This window comes from Bos grunniens, chromosome 9 (assembly GCF_055505025.1).
Source record: "Bos grunniens cultivar Pamir isolate PY7600 chromosome 9, Bosgru_T2T1.0, whole genome shotgun sequence".
Lineage (NCBI taxonomy): Eukaryota > Metazoa > Chordata > Mammalia > Artiodactyla > Bovidae > Bos > Bos grunniens.
The window spans coordinates 31,082,828-31,103,312 of record NC_141173.1 but is presented as its reverse complement, the minus strand read 5'-3'; the positions used below and the strand labels follow the sequence as shown (position 1 = coordinate 31,103,312).

Sequence of the window (20,485 nt, the reverse complement as noted above, 5' to 3'; positions counted from 1 at the left end):
GCAGCCAAGAGGAGCCACCCCACACCCAAGGACAGGGGCAGTGACTAAGAGTGCCAGGCTGCCATAGCACAGGAGCTGCTGAGAGGAGCTATCCCACATCCGAGGTCAGAAGCGGCAGCTGAGACAAGCTACCTCATGTCCGAGGTTAGAGGCGGTGGCCAAGAGGAGCTACCCCACACCTGAGGAGCAGCGACTGAGCGGGAGCAGGAGGGCCAAGAAGAGCTACTCCACGTTCAAGGTCAGGAGGGGCGACCTCGTCCAAGGTAAGGAGCAGTGGCTGTGCTTTGCTGGAGCAGCCGTGAAGAGATACCCCACGTCCAAGGTAAAAGAAACCCAAGTAAGACTGTAGGTGTTGTGAGAGGGCATCAGAGGGCAGACACACTGAAACCATAATCACAGAAAACTGGCCAGTCTGATCACATGGACCACAGCCTTGTCTAACTCAATGAAACTAAGCCATGCCATGTGGGGACACCCAAGACGGATGGGTCATGGTGGAGAGGTCTGACAGAATGTGGTCCACTGGAGAAGGGAATGGCAAACCACTTCAGTATTCTTGCCTTGAGAACCCCATGAACAGTATGAAAAGGCAAAATGATAGGATACTGAAAGAGGAACTCCCCAGGTCGGTAACTGCCCAATATGCTACTGCAGATCAGTAGAGAAATAACTCCAGAAAGAATGAAGGGATGAAGCCAAAGCAAAAACAATACCCATTTGTGGATGTGACTGGTAATAGAAGCAAGGTCCAATGATGTAAAGGAACCTTGCATAGGAACCTGGAATATTAGGTCCATGAATCAAGGCAAATTGGAAGTACTCAAACAAAAGATGGCAAGAGTGAACGTCGACATTCTAGGAATCAGTGAACTAAAATGGACTGGAATGGGTGAATGTAACTCAGACGACCATTATATCTACTACTGTGGGCAGGAATCCCTTAAAAGAAGTGGAGTAGCCATCATGGTCAACAAAAGAGTCTGAAATGCAGTACTTGGATGCAATCTCAAAAACAACAGAATGATCTCTGTTCGTTTCCAAGGCAAACCATTCAATATCACAGTAACCCAAGTCCATGCCCCAACCAGTAATGCTGAAGAAGCTGAAGTTGAATGGTTCTATGAAGACCTACAAGACCTTTTAGAACTAACACCCAAAAAAGATGTCCTTTTCATGATAGGGGACTGGAATGCAAAAGTAGGAAGTCAAGAAACGCCTGGAGTAAAAGGCAAATTTGGCCTTGGAGTACAGAATGAAGCAGGGCAAAGGCTAATAGAGTTTTGCCAAGAAAATGGACTGGTCATAACAAACACCCTCTTCCAACAACACAAGAGAAGACTCTATACATGGACATCACCAGATGGTCAACACCGAAATCAGACTGATTATATTCTTTGCAGCCAAAGATGGAGAAGCTCTATACAGTCAGCAAAAACAAGACTGGGAGCTGACTGTGGCTCAAATCATGAACTCCTTATTGCCAAATTCAGACAGAAATTGAAGAAAGTAGGGAAAACCACTAGACCATTCAGGTATGACCTAAATCAAATCCCTTATGATTATACAGTGGAAGTGAGAAATAGATTTAAGGGACTAGATCTGATAGACAGAGTGCTTAATGAACTATGGACAGAATTTCATGACATTGTACAGGAGACAGGGATCAAGACCATCCCCATGGAAAAGAAATGCAAAAAAGCAAAATGGCTGTCTGGGGAGGCCTTACAAATAGCTTTGAAAAGAAGAGAAGTGAAAAGCAAAGGAGAAAAGGAAAGATATAAGCATCTGAATGCAGAGTTCCAAAGAATAGCAAGAAGAGATAAGAAAGCCTTCCTCAGTGGTCAATGCACAGAAATAGAGGAAGACAACAGAATGGGAAAGACTAGAGATCTCTTCAAGAAAATTAAAGATACCAAGGGAACATTTCATGTAAAGATGGGCTCGATAAGGACATAAATAGTATGGACCACACAGAAGCAAAATATATTAAGAGGTGGCAAGAATACACAGAAGAACTGTACAAAAAAGATCTTCATGACCCAGATAATCATGATGGTGTGATCACTGACCTAGAGCCAGATATCCTGGAATGTGAAGTCAAATGGGCCTTAGAAAGCATCACTATGAACAAAGCTAGTGGAGGTGATGGAATTCCAGTTGAGCTATTCCAAATACTGAAAGATGATGCTGTGGAAGTGCTGCACTCAATATGCCAGCAACTCTGGAAAACTCAGTAGTGGCCACAGGACTGGAAAAGGTCAGTTTTCATTCCAATCCCAAAGAAAGGCAATGCCAAAGAATGCTCAAACTACTGCACAATTGCACTCATCTCACACACTAGTAAAGTAATGCTCAAAATTCTCCAAGCCAGGCTTCAGCAATACGTGAACTGTGAACTTCCAGATGTTCAAGCTGGTTTTAGAAAAGGCAGAGGAACCAGAGATCAAGTTGCCAACATCCGCTGGATCATCAAAAAAGCAAGAGAATTCCAGAAAAACATCTCTTTCTGCTTTATTGACTATGCCAAAGCCTTTGACTGTGTGGATCACAATAAACTGTGGAAAATTCTGAAAGAGATGGGAATACCAGACCACCTGACCTACCTCTTGAGACACCTATATGCAAGTCAGGAAGCAACAGTTAGAATTGGACATGGAACAACAGACTGGTTCCAAATAGGAAAAGGATTATGTCAAGACCGTATATTAAATATAAATACAAGGCTGTGTATTAAATATAAAAGACAAATAATACTGTCTAAAGCTGTGATTCTCAGTTGTCATTCCAAATTATAACCATATAGGGTTTTAAAAAGATACAAATGGCCAAGTCCCATTAATACCCAGGGAGGCAGGAATGAGAAAAACTGATTAAAGCAGTGGTTCCCAACCATGGCTTAACATGATAATCATTTTTGAAGCTTTTAAGAAACAAATTTCCAGGCTGTATTCCAGGCCAATTAAATTGGAATCCCTGGGGGCCTGATCCATGCATCAGTACTTTTTAAAGCTCCCAGACTTCTCCAATATGCAGCCAGTTGAGAACTAGTGGTCTAAAATATCTGATTGGCTATGTATACTATAATATATAGGAAAAAGACTTAAACATTCTACATAGTAAATAATTATGTTTGCATTCCTTTTAAGTACATATTTCTCAGAATCTTACAAAATGAATCCTACAAAGGAAAGTTTAGTGATGGGTAGAAAATTTTAAATGAATGGTGTATTTAACTTGGAGAAACTTAAGAACATTTTTCTAATTGAGAAAGTAAATTTATTTATTTTACTCAATCAGAAGTGAATCTGTTATTAATTTAACACTACACAAGCATGTCTTCTTGCCCAAGTAAATGAGGAAAATACTGAATGTATTTCATTCATTCATAAAAAAACATTTTTATAATCCTATGTACTAGTCATTGGCTTAAATGCTGGAGACATACTAGTGAGAAAAATCAAACATGCCTACTCACTAGACACATAATCTAATGGGAAAACAATTTTAAAAATCTCACCAGTATCTGTGTAATGACAAGCCATAAAAAGGACTATGAAGGAAAGATTCACGGTGCTATAAGACATCTAATAGGAAAAAAAAAAAAAGAAGAAGTGGCACTATGCCAATCTTTACAAAAGTGGCTGTTTCCACTTCCTGTCTATTGGACCTTCTTAGAATTGAGATCATAATGTCAGGAAGAACAGTCAATACAGGGAGATCCATATGGAGAACAGCTACTGTCCATGGGACACAGTCTTGGTTAGGCGCCAGGCAACAGTCAACCTCTAATTGTCATTCACATGCATGAGCAATCTGGAAAAGTCACGCTGTCCCCTCTTTCCTCCAGTGTGGGGAATCAGGAACGGCTCCTCAGAAAGTTTACTTCTGAAGAGTGAGCCGCAATTATGGCATGTGCAAATGCCTCTGGAAGAAAGATTGCTTATCGTTAGGACCTATCTGCAAGTCATAATATTTTATTTGGGCAACTGGCTGGATTATGTGCAAATCTAATGACCATTACTTAACAAATATTTTGACTTACAAAACAATGGAAAATAAAATATATATTTTGCATAAAACATCACTATCAACAGGACACATACTGGTACTAAAGGGAAATACAGTATATGGTAAAAAAATGTTGTGACTACTAACTGACATAAATAGATCAAAATAAATTCTTAAATTCACTCTATAATTTTTATAACTAATCATCTCCACTAGAATATTATATTATTTTGTTAAACTATAAAAGATGCTCTTCTTTAAGGATCCATCAAAATTGTATGAGATCAATAAACTGTTCCTGCTTTTATGTTAGACTTGAAGTAAAATGAAGAGTCTTACCAGTTTCTGTGAAATACTTGAGTTGTATAAGTCCCAACACTCGAATACCCATGCCTACACTTAAATATTCAGTTTCAACTCAATGATTATGAATTATACTCACACTTATCGAAGCACGTCCCTGCATAAATATTTCGAAGTAAAGGGGAGCTGGAAGATGAGCGAAGCACTGTCATTATATTCAGCTCTCTGCCTGCAATTTAGAGACAAATGAATACTGAAGTGTTTTCCTGTCCCTGTATTGCCCTCTTTCCCGGCACTTGTCAAGATATGATTGAAAATAGTGATACAGTATTAAAGCTCAGAGAAAATCCTGACATGTGATGGATTAAAGCACAGAATTAGTCAGACTTTATGATTTTCAAACAGCTTCCGCAACCGTTTCTCTTTGATTCACCAGTGAGCTGAATTCAGCATGAATTTTTATCCTTTTCTACAGTGCTCAAATCCATTCATGATCTATCAGCTCTTTTCTAGAAAGCCTGTGCCCTCTCTTAAGCCTCACTGAGGTCTCCAACATCAGTAAGAAATTATAATTTCTTGAGTTAAGTACTCAGCTACACAGTAGTTCATGCTGCCCTCCTTTCTTTTAATGTGTCCCACTGGGTATTAATAGTGTTCAGATTTATTTTTCATAATTTAGAACTTGCTTTATGAAATATTAAAATGCTTATTAATGTTTGGAAAAGTGACAGAGGCACTAATATATATTGTAAGCAGCACACTGCTGTTCTTCAGCCTCATACTAATTACCTATACATATAAAAATGCTTAATTATATTTTGTCTTCATTGTTCAGAAGGCAAATAGGAAAAGGGACACAGAAACACATTTAAAGACTCTAAGGACAAGTTTTTATCCGAAACTGTCACCATTGGCTCAAACTGGTCAGGTCATATTTATGAGCACACAGTATGTATAATCATTTAAAAAGATTTCTCATATTCTCCCTGATACATAGAAAATAGTGAATTCCCATACATTGCTGAAAATCAAGATAAAAATCATACATTTCCAAACTATGAATCTTTTGTGTTTCTCAGTCACCATTATCATACTAGTTCAAGCACTTTTTTTCTCTCAAGAATGATAATGAATTCAAGTTGTTTCCTTCACCCTTCTGACTGAATCCTATAAGCCACATTTGCCAGATAAGTATCTAAAAGTATCAAAAAATACCCTCTGCCCATGGAGAATGGTTGTACATATATCGTATTCACTTAAGCTGATCTCACTTTTTGAATTAATTAAATTAAATTAATTAATTAAATTTTTGAATTAATCAAGAAGTAAAATTATTTTACAGAATCCTAAATGATAGCATCTGATATCCATATTTCTACAGTTACCAAACAGGAACTTTTGCCTTCTGACACCAGTCATCAATACAGTGGTCAACATCAGGCAAAATTAGGAATAAATTATGTCAATACCAAAGACTTATTTTGATTTGTTAATTTTGATTTTTAACTTTAGTAGCATTAAATTTCTAGAAATATGTTTTATAGGACTTTTGCAAATAAAGATGCTTTTGACCTACTTGCTACTTGATGATCTTTTCTGGAATTGAAGGTAACAGAAATGAGAAATCAAGTACAAGGCAAAATAAATTCCCTGTTACTGGAATTTCTGATATACTTCTGTTGCACCAATTTCACCGACAATGCCATTTTAATGAATTAATCACAGAGAAACAATTCAGCCCTGTACATTAACGTGGTTCAAGACCAAATTTGTGTTTCTCCTTTAGGTGACTTCCTTGTTTCTACCGTGAGAGTGCACCCTGCTTCTCCTATGACTGTGAGTAACACCAGGAAACTGTTTCATTCCTATGAGCCTCCATTTTCCAATCTGATAGAAATAATAAGATAGAAATAATAGCACCTACCTCAAAAGAAACAATTAGACAATTTTCATAAATCACTAATCACAATGTAATCCCTTAAGAAGTATTATCTCTTATTGCCTGGTTAAACATATAAAAAGCTGTAATTTCTGAAACGACTACATTTAATATTTTCAGGATCTAAAATCAAAGCTAGAGTTTAGAAAGTTATGTAAATTATGAAGGAAGGAATAGGAAGCAAGACATTGTAAACATTAATCAGATGAGTAGTTTCCACATCTGATAGAGCACAATGCTATCATTCAGACAACTTTCTATGTTTATGCTTCTTTTCATTATAAAATTTATTTATATCTCAGATGTTGTTTACTTTTAACTGGAGCACATAGATTAGGGTAAATGTTTTTTAGAAGAAGTATTTTATAAGGAAATTATAATATGCTATTTACCCAGAGAAGGTGGACAAGCTATCTTTGATTGTTTTTACTATGAATACATATATTGTGATCTTGACTGTGGGAGAGTGGAGTTCTGCGTGAACAGAAGGACACGGGGTATTTCAAACAGGTGGGTGACTAAGCGCAAGTCGACAGCAGGAAATTAATAGGAAATGATTTTCAGTGGAGGGTGTATACTGACTGATGCCTGTGCTTAACCTGCATTAGTTAATGGAGTGTCACCAAATGAATTATGGAATAAGAGAAGTATGGAATAAGTCAAGAGACTGTAAGAAATTCTTATTTACTCTTTGTGACTGAGTATTAAATTTTTGCTGGTGTGAAATCTACTGTGAATAATACATAAGTTACAAAACTTTGGCCCAGAAGGATTAAAATGCACCAAACTTTTTTGTCATTTATTTGCTTTCCTTTTTTTCTTAAGTCCTGAGGTTTTCATTGAGAAAAAGTTAAATAAGATCAAGAAATAGGATCTCTCTCCCTTTCCTTCCCTCCCTTCAATCTCTCTCTCTTTCTTCCTAAAAGATTAAAGAAGCACTGTTCCCTATTACAGATGAGTAAATTAAAAACAAGGTGACAGAATTCATAAATTAATAAAGAACACATATTAATATGTCCACTTCATATTTGTTAAGATGAGGTTGTAGGTATATAATTGAATACTAAGCTTATCAGAAATATCTGATAACAGGTCTTATGGGCTCCTGTGCAGTATATATGCATTGTGTTTATTTTTATTTTTCCTAATAAAAATATGTGAATTTAAAATACTGAGCCTTCTTAATTTACTTTTTGTTTTATTAAAATCCTCTCTAAATATATTGTGATAAATTTGTTATTACTTTTACTATCTGAGGTGGAATCTTTTAACGCCCAACATTATTTATTGAACTTTGGGAGAATCACAAACCACCTTTAAGAACCTAATGAAAGCTATTTCCAGAAAAGACACATACACTTACATACAACAGAGACACATATAGAGACATACATATTTTGCTACATTATCAAGGGGCTCGTACATATCTTGAAACTCATCCTTTCAAATTAGGGCCACAAATAAAGAAATCCTGATCAAGGCTATTTTAACCTGAGGCCACATAGTATTCATGGTTTTGAGAGTTTCCAGTGCTTGGAATCAAAAGACATAGTGTCCTCTCCAAATTCTACTCCTCATTTAACCTTAGTTGCCTCATTTATAAAATAAAAACAAGTGGTACCAAAGGTCTCTTCTAACATAAAATTATCTGGGTCTAGGCAGATGGGGAAACAGTGGAAACAGTGTCAGACTTTATTTATTTGAGTTTCAAAATCACCGCAGATGGTGACTGCAGTCATGAAATTAAAAAACCCTTGCTCCTTGGAAGGAAAGTTATGACCAACCTAGATAGCATATTGAAAAGCAGAGACATTACTTTGCCAACAAAGGTCCATCTAGTCAAGGCTATGGTTTTTCCATCGGTCATGTATGGATGTGAGAGTTGGACTGTGAAGAAAGCTGAGTGCTGAAGAATTGATGCTTTTGCTGTGGTTTTGGAGAAGACTCTTGAGAGTCCCTTGAACTGCAAGGAGACCCAACCAGTCCATCCTAAAGGAGATCAGTCCTGGGTGTTCATTGGAAGGACTGATGCTAAAGCTGAAACTCCAGTACTTTGGCCACCTCATGCGAAGAGTTGACTCATTGGAAAAGACTCTGATGCTGGGAGAGATTGGGGGCAGGAGGAGAAGGGGATGACAGAGAATGAGATGGCTGGATGGCATCACTGACTCAACAGACATGAGTTTGGGTAAACTCCGAGAGTTGGTGATGGACAGGGAGGCCTGGCGTGCTGCGATTCATGGGGTCACAAAGAGTCGGACATGACTGAGCAACTGAACTGAACTAAACTGAGGCAAAGAATAAGTTCCTTTAAGAAAAATAATACTGTTTGCAAGTTACAAAAAGAAAATCAATTACAAATATGAAGGTTTTTCATTTTCCTATAGCTTTTTAACAAAAGGAATCTTGAATAGAAAATGCATGTTCTATCTGAATTGTGTTGACATACGTGGCTTTATAGATTTTTGTGGTCTTATATACTGGGAAAAGAAAAGGTGAGTTAGTTCACAAGTCATATTTACATATGATGATATGAATTATGTTTTGCATATTTTCTATATCTTTTCCAAGGGTGGTTTAATAATATTAAGTAATTAATTGAAATAGAAATGTACTACTAAATCAAACATTTAGAGAAAAAAATTCAGTTTTACAAATGATACTATCATTTACAATAAGTGACTTAATGTTTAGAAGGAATTGATTGTCACTGACTATTCATACTGAACCAGCTTACACACTGACAAAGGAAAAATATGTACTCTACACCAACAAGGAGAAGGAAATGGCAACCCACTCCAGTATTCTTGCCTGGGAAATCCCATGCACAGAGGAACCTGGCAGCCTACAGTCCACGTGGTTGCAAGAGTCGGACACAACTGAGCGACTAAAGCAAACCAACCATATATCAGCAAATATACTTTTGTTGAGCTGGCTTAACTTTGAAGTTTAAAAAGTAAAGAGGGAACATATTCCTATGTGAAAACATCTTAATACCCATATTTTCCATCAGTAACTTCAAATGCAATTTTTTCAACATTTGGCTTAGAACATAAAGTCAGAAATAGAATCTAAAGCTCTGTCTCCAGAACAGAGAGGGAAACTACAGCAGCAAGGAAAACTAGAGAGGATGTAATAACACTTCTAAAAGTGTCAAGGAAAGGATGTATTCTACTTGCAAAAATGTCAAGGAATTTCCATGAGGTATAGAACATAGGAGGTCATACTGAAGGGAGGATTGACTATAAATTCTCATCCTATAAGAGAATATCTTGCTAAGAATTAGGTGGAGCACACTACCACAGAATCTGGCCTGTAAAACATAAGGAGGCATAACCAGAGTCAAGGGTGAGCAGTGAACTTGTGGGAAAGCTATCAATCCCAAGACTATTGTATAAAATATTTTCAAATCAAGATTCATGATTAAGGGGGTGAACAGAAACTTTTAGAGATGATAGATATATTCAAGGCATAGATTGTGGTGATGGTTTCACAGATATTTAGTTTCAGATTCATCACATTGTATACATTAAATATGTGCACCTTTTTGGATGGCAAATATACTTCAATACAGTGGTTAAATTAATAAAAGAAAATCCCTAGGATGACTGAGGAGTATGGAGACTATTCTCCGCTAGCCTACAAAAATTATCAAATTCTGTTTTAAGATTAAGCCTCTATGCCCATAATGTAAGCTAACTGGATGAAATGATGTGACTTCACTGTATTGATGAAAGTCATTTGATATGGAACATACAGCACACAATTTGTAGATACAGAATACAGTTTAGTAAACCAACTATAATAATTAACCATGAGTAATATTAAGTTTAATTATCAAAGACAATTTGTACTGGCAAATTACATTTTAAATGGATTTAAGTATACTAAGAGTAAACTTAAATTTTAACAACTTTTAGAATGAAGTGAAACTGTTAGTCACTCAGTCGTGTCTGACTTGCTGACCCCATGGACTTGTAGCTCGGAAAGTTCCTCTGTCCATGGAATTCTCCAGGCAAGAATACTGAAGTGGGTTGCCATTTCCTCCTCCAGGGGATCTTCCTGACCCAGGGATCAAACCCAGGTCCTCTGCATCGCAGGTGGATTCTTTACTGTCTGAACAACATGGGTAGCCCTTAGAATAAACGATTCTCACACAAATGCAAAATTCTAAAGTTCACATAATTGCTTCTAGTATTAAAATATTCCATTAGCAGTTAATTGCTGCTGTATGTGAAAACATATATTTCTTTGTTTTAAAAATTTTATACACTGCAGCTTCTCACTAATTCAAACTGACTCTTCTCTCAACTGCTTCCCACCTCTGTGATATAATTTTTAATTTGTTGTATAAATATAGTTGATTTTAATATTAATTTAAATAGATGATATTTTATTGCTATGACATTCACCATTTCCAATTAAGAGTGATAGCAGACAAATTAGCAGAGGCTGCAAAACTAAAATAAAAAGATTCTCAGAATCTTTAAATCTACTCAATACCTAGTAAATAATATACATAAATCCTTATTTCTTGAAAGTGAAAGTGAAGTCACTCAGTCGTGTCCGACCTCTTTGCAACCCCATGGACAGTAGCCTACCAGGCTCTGCCGTCCATGGGGTTTTCTAGGCAAGAATACTGGAGTGAGCTGTCATTTCCTACTCCAGGGGATCTTCCTGATCCAGGGACCAAACCCAGGTCTCCTGCATAGATGTGTCCCTTAAAAAAACCATTTTTTAACTTTCTGTCACTGTATTGCACTCATGAGTACATGGGTACTCAAAGATATTTGTTAAGGGTTAGTTTATAAAATGGAAGAGCATGTCTAAGGAAGGAAGTTCACCTCGGCTTCATAGGTATTTCCATCTACTTCTGCACTTTCCCATTTGTTTCATTTAAAGATGATAGATCATCTTCTATCTTCCATGTAGTCATGTCATTCTTTTTATCTTTATCAGTTCCTTTTGTAACTTTCAATAATATACTTACAATATGAGCCTAAGATTCTTACTAAAATAAGAATCTTAGGCGCATAGTCTTATCCTCTTCTGTCCTTTTTCCCTTTCCACTTGCCATGTTGTATCATCTATACTCAACAACTTCCACATTGTCAAGACTCATGTTATTTATCATTTATATTCTGCTCTGAAATGGTACATGCATCTGTGCTGTGTCAATACTTTAATTCTAAAAGCTAAAACTCAATAAAATCCTTATATTATTATGACCGTTTAAAAACTTCACTGTAGATCCAAGTAATGGTCTAAGTTTATATCTCCCTTTCTTGTTCCTTCTAGAGCTTCTAATTGCTTATTTATTCTGGCATTGTTGGTTTTATTGCAAAAATCACACAACTAAAATCAGAAAATGTTACAAGAGTAACTTGGTTGTCTTGGGGAACAGGACTGAGATAGTGCTAGGGACTGATGCTTTTCATTTTAAATTCTTATGGTTTCATTAAATATTCACTGTGCAGACTACCTGGATAAAAAGAAAACATTAATGCTTAAAAATGAAATCATACTCAAACCCCACTCAGAATTAAAGAAATTCAATCAAATTATTTTCAATTTATCAATTTTGCAAAAATATGAAAATTTTATGATTCCCAAGGTAAACCAGCATATAGGGAGCTTCTAGGAAACATATTCAAAATATCTTAACAACCAGTATAGTACAAGACACTAACCTCTCAGAACTGATGCCAGCCATAAAATAGTATGTGTTCCTCTGGTGCTTGCCAGCTGAATAGCAGTCAAGGGGGAGGGTGTCTTCATAGCTGCTGTTGAGGATGTGAGTTGAATACACATTGAATACAATCTTTCTGGAGGATGTTAGTCATCACCTTTTTTTTTTTTTTCAAAGTCATTAAAAACTTGGCTGAATTGAATAGTCATCTAAGAAAAACATTAAAAGTATATAGCTTTTTGTAGATCAATGGAACAAAATAGAAAGCCCAGAGATAAATCCACGCACATATGGACACCTTATCTTTGACAAAGGAGGCAAGAATATACAATGGATTAAAGACAATCTCTTTAACAAGTGGTGCTGGGAAATCTGGTCAACCACTTGTAAAAGAATGAAACTAGAACACTTTCTAACATCATACACAAAAATAAACTCAAAATGGATTAAAGATCTAAACATAAGACCAGAAACTATAAAACTCCTAGAGGAGAACATAGGCAAAACACTCTCCGACATACATCACAGCAGGATCCTCTATGACCCACTCCCCAGAATACTGGAAATAAAAGCAAAAATAAACAAATGGGACCTAATTAAACTTAAAAGCTTCTGCACATCAAAGGAAACTATTAGCAAGGTGAAAAGACAGCCTTCAGAATGGGAGAGAATAATAGCAAATGAAGCAACTGACAAACAACTAATCTCAAAAATATATAAGCAACTCCTACAGCTCAACTCCAGAAAAATAAATGACCCAATCAAAAAATGGGCCAAAGAACTGAATAGACCTTTCTCCAAAGAAGACATACAGATGGCTAACAAACACATGAAAAGATGCTCAACATCACTCATGATCAGAGAAATGCAAATCAAAACCAATATGAGGTACCATTTCACACCAGTCAGAATGCCTGCGATCCAAAAGTCTACAAGTAATAAATGCTGGAGAGGGTGTGGAGAAAAGGGAACCCTCTTACACTGTTGGTGGGAATGCAAACTAGTACAGCCACTATGGAGAACAGTGTGGAGATTCCTTAAAAAACTGGAACTAGAACTGCCTTATGATCCAGCACTCCCACTGCTGGGCATACACACTGAGGAAACCAGAAGGGAAAGAGACACGTGTACCCCAATGTTCATCGCAGCACTGTTTATAATAGCCAAGACATGGAAGCAACCTAGATGTCCATCAGCAGATGAATGGATAAGCAAGCTGTGGTACATATACACAATGGAGTATTACTCAGCCATTAAAAAGAATACATTTGAGTCAGTTCTAATGAGGTGGATGAAACTGGAACCTATTATACAGAGTGAAGTAAGCCAGAAGGAAAAACACCAATACAGTATACTAATGCATACATATGGAATTTAGAAAGATGGTAACAATAACCCTGCGTACGAGACAGCAAAAGAGACACTGATATATAGAACAGTCTTATGGACTCTGTGGGAGAGGGAGAGGGTGGGAAGATTTGGGAGAATGGCATTGAAACATGTATAATATCATTTATGAAACGAGTTGCCAGTCCAGGTTCGATGCACGATACTGGATGCTTGGGGCTAGTGCACTGGGACGACCCAGAGGGATGGTATGGGGAGGGAGGAGGGAGGAGGGTTCAGGATGGGGAACACATGTATACCTGTGGCGGATTCATTTTGATATTTGGCAAAACTAATACAATTTTGTAAAGTTTAAAAATAAAATAAAATTTAAAAAAAAAGAAGAAGAAATTTAAAAGAAAAGGAAAAAAAAAGTTAAAAAAAATAAATAAAATAAAAAGATTCTAAGAAAGCTGTAGTACATATACACAATGAAATATGCAGTTCAGTTTCTCAGTCATGTCCGACTCTTTGCAACCCCATGAATCACAGCATACCAGGCCTCCCTGTCCATCACCAACTCCCAGAATTCACTCAAACTCACGTCCATCGAGTCGGTGATGCCATCCAGCCATCTCATCCTCTGTTGTCCCCTTCTCCTCCTACCCCCAATCCCTCCCAGCATCAGAGTCTTTTCCAATGAGTCAACTCTTCACATAAGGTTGCCAAAGTACTGGAGTTTCATTAAAAAGAATACATTTGAGTCAGTTCTAATGAGGTAGATGAAACTGGAGCCTATTATACAGAGTGAAGTAAGTCAGAAAGAAAAACATCAATACAGTATATTAATGCATATATATTGAATTTAGAAAGATGGTAATGATGACCCTATATGCAAGACAGCAAAAGAGACACAGATGTATAGAACAGTCTTTTGGACTCTGTGGGAGAGGGCGAGGGTGGGATCATTTGGGAGAATAGCATTGAAACATGTATATTATCATATGTGAAACAGATCCCCAGTCCAGGTTCAATGCATGAGACAGGGTGCTTGGGGCTGGTGCACTGGGATGACCCTGAGGGATGGGATGGGTGGGGAGGTGGGAGGGGCATTCAGGATGGGGAACTGATGCACACCCGTGGCTGATTCATGTCAATATATGGCAAAAACCACTACAATATTATAAAGTAATTAGCCTCCAATTAAAATAAATAAATTTTTAAAAATAAAACAATAAAAAGATTCTGTCACAGCCTTTTTCCTAGTTTACACATACCATAAAGACATAGTTATCATTAGCAATAGAGGCACCACAATTTCAATCTCTGGCAAACATGAGAAACATCAACAAGAAGTACATTAGTTACCTGTATTAATTGCAACCAACTTAAATTTTGGACTGATAATCTCACTCTTTCCTCAAGTAGTTACTTTTCTAAAATATTACAATGCAAGTAACATAATCCTAAATTTTCCAGCCTCTGTGCCTCTATGCCTGTTAAATTTAAAACAAGATTCACATCAATCTGAGTGAAAGCTTTCATAGCAAACTTTGTGCTTGCTTAGTTGCTCAGTTATGTCCTACTCTTTGCAACCTCTGGACTGTATGCAGCCCATCAGACTCCTTAATCCATGGGATTTTTCAGGCAAGAATAGTGGAGTGAGTGGCCATTTCCTTCTCCATGGGATCTTCCCAACCCAGGGCTTGAAACTGTGTCTCCTGAATATCAGACAGATTCTTTACCCACTGAGCCATCAGATAAGCTCCAAATCAAACTTTCCTTTCAGCCAAATTGGAGATTGAGAAAATTTTCAGATCCTTCTCTTTAATTATGCATAAATGAAAACAAGTTACCATAACTACGGAAAATATGTGGATCCACAGACAGAAGAAGCAAGAAGAACCACAATCCTGCAGTGGCAAGAACTAAAATCATACCACAGAAAGTTAACCAAGATGAAAAAGCACAGGGTTTTGTGCCAGTTAAAGGGACAAGATAAAATCGCAGAAAACCAACCAAATGAAGTAGAGTTAGACAACCTTCCAGAAAAAGAATTCAGAATAAGGATAGTGAAAATAATCCAGGGTCTCCAAGGGAAAAAAAAAAAAAAAATGGAGGCAAAGATTAAGATGCAAGAAATGTTTACCAAAGACCTAGAAGAACTAAAGAATAAATAAATAGAGACGAGCAATACACCACCAGGAATCAAAAGCAGAATAACTGAGGCAGCAGAATGGATAAGTGACCTGGAGGACAGAATAGTGAAAATCACTGTTGCAGAACAGAAAAGGAAAAAAGAATGAAAAAAATGAAGACAGCCTAAGAGACCTCTGGTACAACATTAATGCACCAATATTTGCATTATAACGGTTTCAAAAGAAGAAGAGAAAGAGAAAGGATGCAAGAAAATACTTGATCCAAGGGAACATTTTATGCAAAGATGGGCACAATAAAGGACAGAAATGGTATGGACCTAACAGAAGCAGAAGATATTAAGAAGAGGTGGCAACAATACACAGAAGAACTAAACAAAAAAGATTTTCATGACTCAGATAACCACGATCATTCACCTAAAACCAGACATCCTGGAATGTGGAGTCAAGAGGGCCTTAGGAAGCATCACTACGAACAAAGTTAGTGGAGGTGATGAAATTCCAATTTAGCTATTTCAAATCCTAAAAAATATGCTGTGAAAGTGTTGCACTCAAAATGCCAGCAAATTTGGAAAATTCAGCAGTGGCCACAGGACTAACTTTCTTTGCCAATCCCAAAGAAAGGCAATACCAAAGAATGTTCAAACTATTGCACAATTACACTCATCTCACACATTAGTAATGATCAAAATTCTCCAAACCAGGCTTCAACAGTACATGAACCATGAAATTCCAGATGTTCAAGCTGGATTTTGAAAAGGCAGAGGAGCCAGAGATCAAATTGCCGACATATGTTGGATCATAGCAAGAGTTCAAGAAAAATATATACTTCTGCTTTATTATCTATCCCAAATCCTTTGACTGTGTGGATGACAACAAACTGTGGAAAATTCTTAAAAATATGGCAATACCAGACCACGTGACCTGCCTCCTGAGAAATATGTATACAGGTCAAGAAGCAACAGTTAGAACTAGACATGGAACAACAAACTGATTCCAAACCGGGAAAGCAGTACATCAAGGCTATATATTGTCACCCTGCTTATTTAACTTATATGCCGATTACATCATGAGAAATGCTGGGCTGGATGAAGCACAAGCTGGAAACAAGATTGCCAGGAGAAATATCAATAAACTCAGATATGCAGATGACAACATCCTTATGGCAGAAAGAAGAACTAAAGAGCCTCTTGATGAAAGTAAAAGAAGAGAATGAAAAAGTTGGCTTAAAGCTCAACATTCAGAAAACTAAGATCATGGTGTCTGGTCCCATCACTTCATGACAAATAGATGGGTAAACAGTAGAAACAGTGGCTGACTTTATCTTCTTGGGTCCAAAATCACTGCAGTTGGTGACTACAGCCTTGAAATTAAAAGATGCTTGTTGCTTGGAAGAAAAGTTATGACCAACCTAGACAGCATATTAAAAAGCAGAGACATTACTTTGCCAACAAAGGTCTATCTAGTCAAAGCTATGGTTTTTCCAGTAGTCATGTATGGATGTGAGAGTTGAACTATAAAGAAAGCTGACCGCCAAAGAATTGATGCTTTTGAACTGTGGTGTTGAAGAAGACTCTTGAGAGTCCCTTGGACTGCAAGAAGATCCAACCAGCTCATCCTAAAGGAAATCAGTCCTGAAAATTCATTGGAAGGACTGATGCTGAAACTCGAATACTAAGGCTACCTGATGTGAAGAACTGACTCATTGGAAAAGACCCTGATGCTGGGAAAGATTGAAGGCCAGAGGAGAAGGGAATGAAAGAGGATAAGATGGTTGGATGGCATCACCAACTTGATGGACATGAGTTTAAGTAAGCTCCGGGAGTTGGTGATGGACAGGGAAGTCTGGCGTGCTGCAGTCCATGGGGTCACAAAGAGTTGGACACGTCTGAGTGACTGAACTGAACTGAACAGCTGAAAACTTCCCCAATATGGGAAAGAAAACAGTCAACTACGTCCAGGAAGCACAGAGAGTCCCCAGCAGTATAAACCCAAGGAGGAACACACCAAGACACATGGCAATCAGAATGACAAAAATCAAAGACATAAAATGTTGAAAGCAACAAGGGTAAAATGACAAATAATATACAAGAGAACTCCAATCAGCTTATCACCTGATTTTTCCATAGAAACTCTACAAGCCATAAGGGAATGGCATAGTATTTTTAAAGTGATGAAAGGGAAGAACTATAACCAAGAATACTCTACCCCACAAGACTCTCATTCAAATTTGATGAATAAATCAAAAGCTTTCCAGATAAACATAAGAAGAGTCAGCATCACCAAACCAGCCTTACAACAAATACTAAAGGGATTTCTTTAGACAGGAAACACAAGAGAAGGGAAAGACTTACACAAAATAAACCCCAAACAATTAAGAAAATGGTAAAGGATCATACATAATTACCTTAACTGTAAATGGATTTAATGGACTGACCAAAAGACAAAGACTAGCTGAGTGGATGAGAACATGTGCATGTATGCACTTCCACTTCCCACACCACTCTACTTAACCCTCCAAATTGTAAGTAATTATTTTATATTGTTAGGTTAATCGTGTTTCCATTATGCCTTGCAATTGTAATTATCTTTTATTTTTGTCTGACTATGGATTGTGAAAACTGATAAATATCTTTTACTATTGTGATTATGTAACTATTATTCAATTAATACCACTGCATCATGATTAGTTAAGAGAAAACAATAGACTTTTATATCACTATATGTGATATATATGTAATATGTATATTACATGTAATATATATTATGTGTAATAGAAAAACTTGTAGCCACTTAAAAAAATCCAGATACATACAAAATTATCTTGGAATTTTTTGAAAACTATAAATGCTCATATATTGCTATTCTCCTCCAAAAAAAAAAATGTGGTTCCAAATAAAAGCCCATACTATGATAAGTCTGTCCCTCTGAAGTAAACAATGGAAAAGAGGAGAAAGAAAAAATATATATATTTTAAATGTGTATTTAGTGTTTTCACCAAGATTCAAGACAACATAGTATCTGTGAAATTAGCAACAGTTATGGTAAGAGAATAAACTGAGATCAGTAAAGATAGTATGAACATGAAAAACTGAGAGCTAATTTTAAATTTGTATTAGAGCTAATAAGCAGAATATTGAAGGCCTAAGAAAATAAAATTGATCAAGCACAAATACATTCTCAAAACACAAAATAAACAAAATATTAAAAATGAAAAATGGAGAGCAGATCCAATCCACTCATAATAGGAATTGCAAAGGAGAAAGCAGATTACTGAAAGTTGACAAGTCTGGATGTTCAGCCCAAGAGGCTGTACCAGGAATCAGAGCTGTGCACAAGAAAAGGTATAGTGTATCTTAAGATTCATTTCAGTAGAACCAAAATCTGCATCTCATATTAAAGTGGTTACAGAAGGTAGAGGAGGATTCAGACTTTCACAACTGAACAGGTATCAGGAAAGAACCAAATCCAAATTAGAGTTGTCAAAAACTGAGATCGCCTTGGGAACTATACAGTGTGTTACTGTAGCTGGGAAGTGTGAATCTTTCAAAAATTGCTGTGGATGAGTATGTGATCAGCTAGACAGCTGAGAGTCCTGAGACAGTTTGATTAGATTAAAAAGAAACACCACTAAAGATTTAAGAGGGAAGAAAAAAAAAGCTTCTGAACTAAACAAAGTTCTGAAAAGTCCCAAACTTCTGAAAGACCAGGCAAAATTGTGGAAATAAAGCAAAACAAAGATGTATTCTACAAACATTATAAACATTTAAAAATCTCAATGAAATTTGAGAATTGGGGGAGGAGGGATATAAATAATAAAACAGATTAAAAAATAATCAGCAGTCCACAGGCAGAATTCTTGTACTTCCTCCTCCCCCTCCTCCCTGTCCTCCTTTCTTTCTTTCTTTCATCCTCTGCCTGGCTGCATCTCCCCTCTCTCTCTGCTACATTAGCTCTGTTTAAGGCATTCTGACTGACTAATCTATATTCACTCAGAGTATTATTAACATCTCCCCTACTTAAAGTCAAACCTACTTACTTAGTCAGCTGATTTGATTATTTAATTATATCTGCAAAATCCCTTCACAACAACACACCTTGTTTAGTGCTTGACTGAATAACACAGGACCACAACCAGGCCAAGAAGACAAATCAAAAAAAGTCAACTAGACAGCAATAACAGAAAACACGACTTTCTACCTTTTTACCTGCTGTATAGCACAAGGAACTCTGCTCAATGTTAGGTGGCAGCCTGGATGGGAGGGGAGTTTGGGGGAGAATGGATACATGTATATATATGGCTGAGTTTCTATGCTGTACACGTGAAATTATCACAACATTGTTAATTGGCTATTGTTGCTAAGTCACGTCTCTGACTGCTACTGCTGCTGCTAAGCCGCTTCAGTCATGTCCGACTCTGTGCGACCCCATAGGCGGCAGCCCACCAGGCTCCGCCATCCCTGGGATTCTCCAGGCAAGAACACTGGACTGGGTTGCCATTTCCTTCTCCAGTGCATGGAAGCGAAAAGTGAAAGTGAAGCCGCTCAGTCGTGTCCAACTCTTAGCAACCCCATGGACTGCAGCCTACCAGGTTCCTCCATCCATGGGATTTCCTAGGCAGGAGTACTGGAGTGGGTTGCCATTTCCTTCTCCATAATTGGCTATACTCTAATATAAAATTAAAAATTTAAAAAGAAAAAAAGACTTTCCACCTTTTTCCTTTTAGCCCTCAACCTCCTTTTCCAACTAAAGGAGAAATCAGAATCAGTGGCTAGTGAGCTGAGGTAAGCAGAACTGAGGACCCATAAGACAAGGTTTTGAGAAGCTGACTGACTACATGTCAAACAACACATCACCATTGAACCTCAAGCAGTACAAATTTGTTGGAAGTTCCTGGTTTTTATTATTACACTAGACAGGTCACATTAACTACTAAAATTAGACCACTTTTGTGACTGAAAGTCATCATAAAATCTATAAATGGGAGTAATTTGAAAATGCTAGGACCCTACCAAAGATTTTATCTGTGATTAATAAAAAACTAGGCCACTAAACAGAGTTACA

General features: G+C 37.1%; 1 long non-coding RNA gene across 1 annotated transcript in view; it reads right to left on the bottom strand.

Moving 5' to 3' along the window:
* LOC147365746 (uncharacterized) overlaps positions 1-20,485 on the bottom strand; it is a 171,097-nt gene that overhangs the window by 23,721 nt on the left and 126,891 nt on the right. Inside the window, exons 2-3 of the long non-coding RNA XR_015132339.1 lie at positions 11,941-12,033; positions 4,451-4,540 (exon numbers count right to left, since the gene is read on the bottom strand). This is a non-coding gene — a long non-coding RNA (uncharacterized LOC147365746). The remainder of the gene's footprint in view (positions 1-4,450; positions 4,541-11,940; positions 12,034-20,485) is intronic.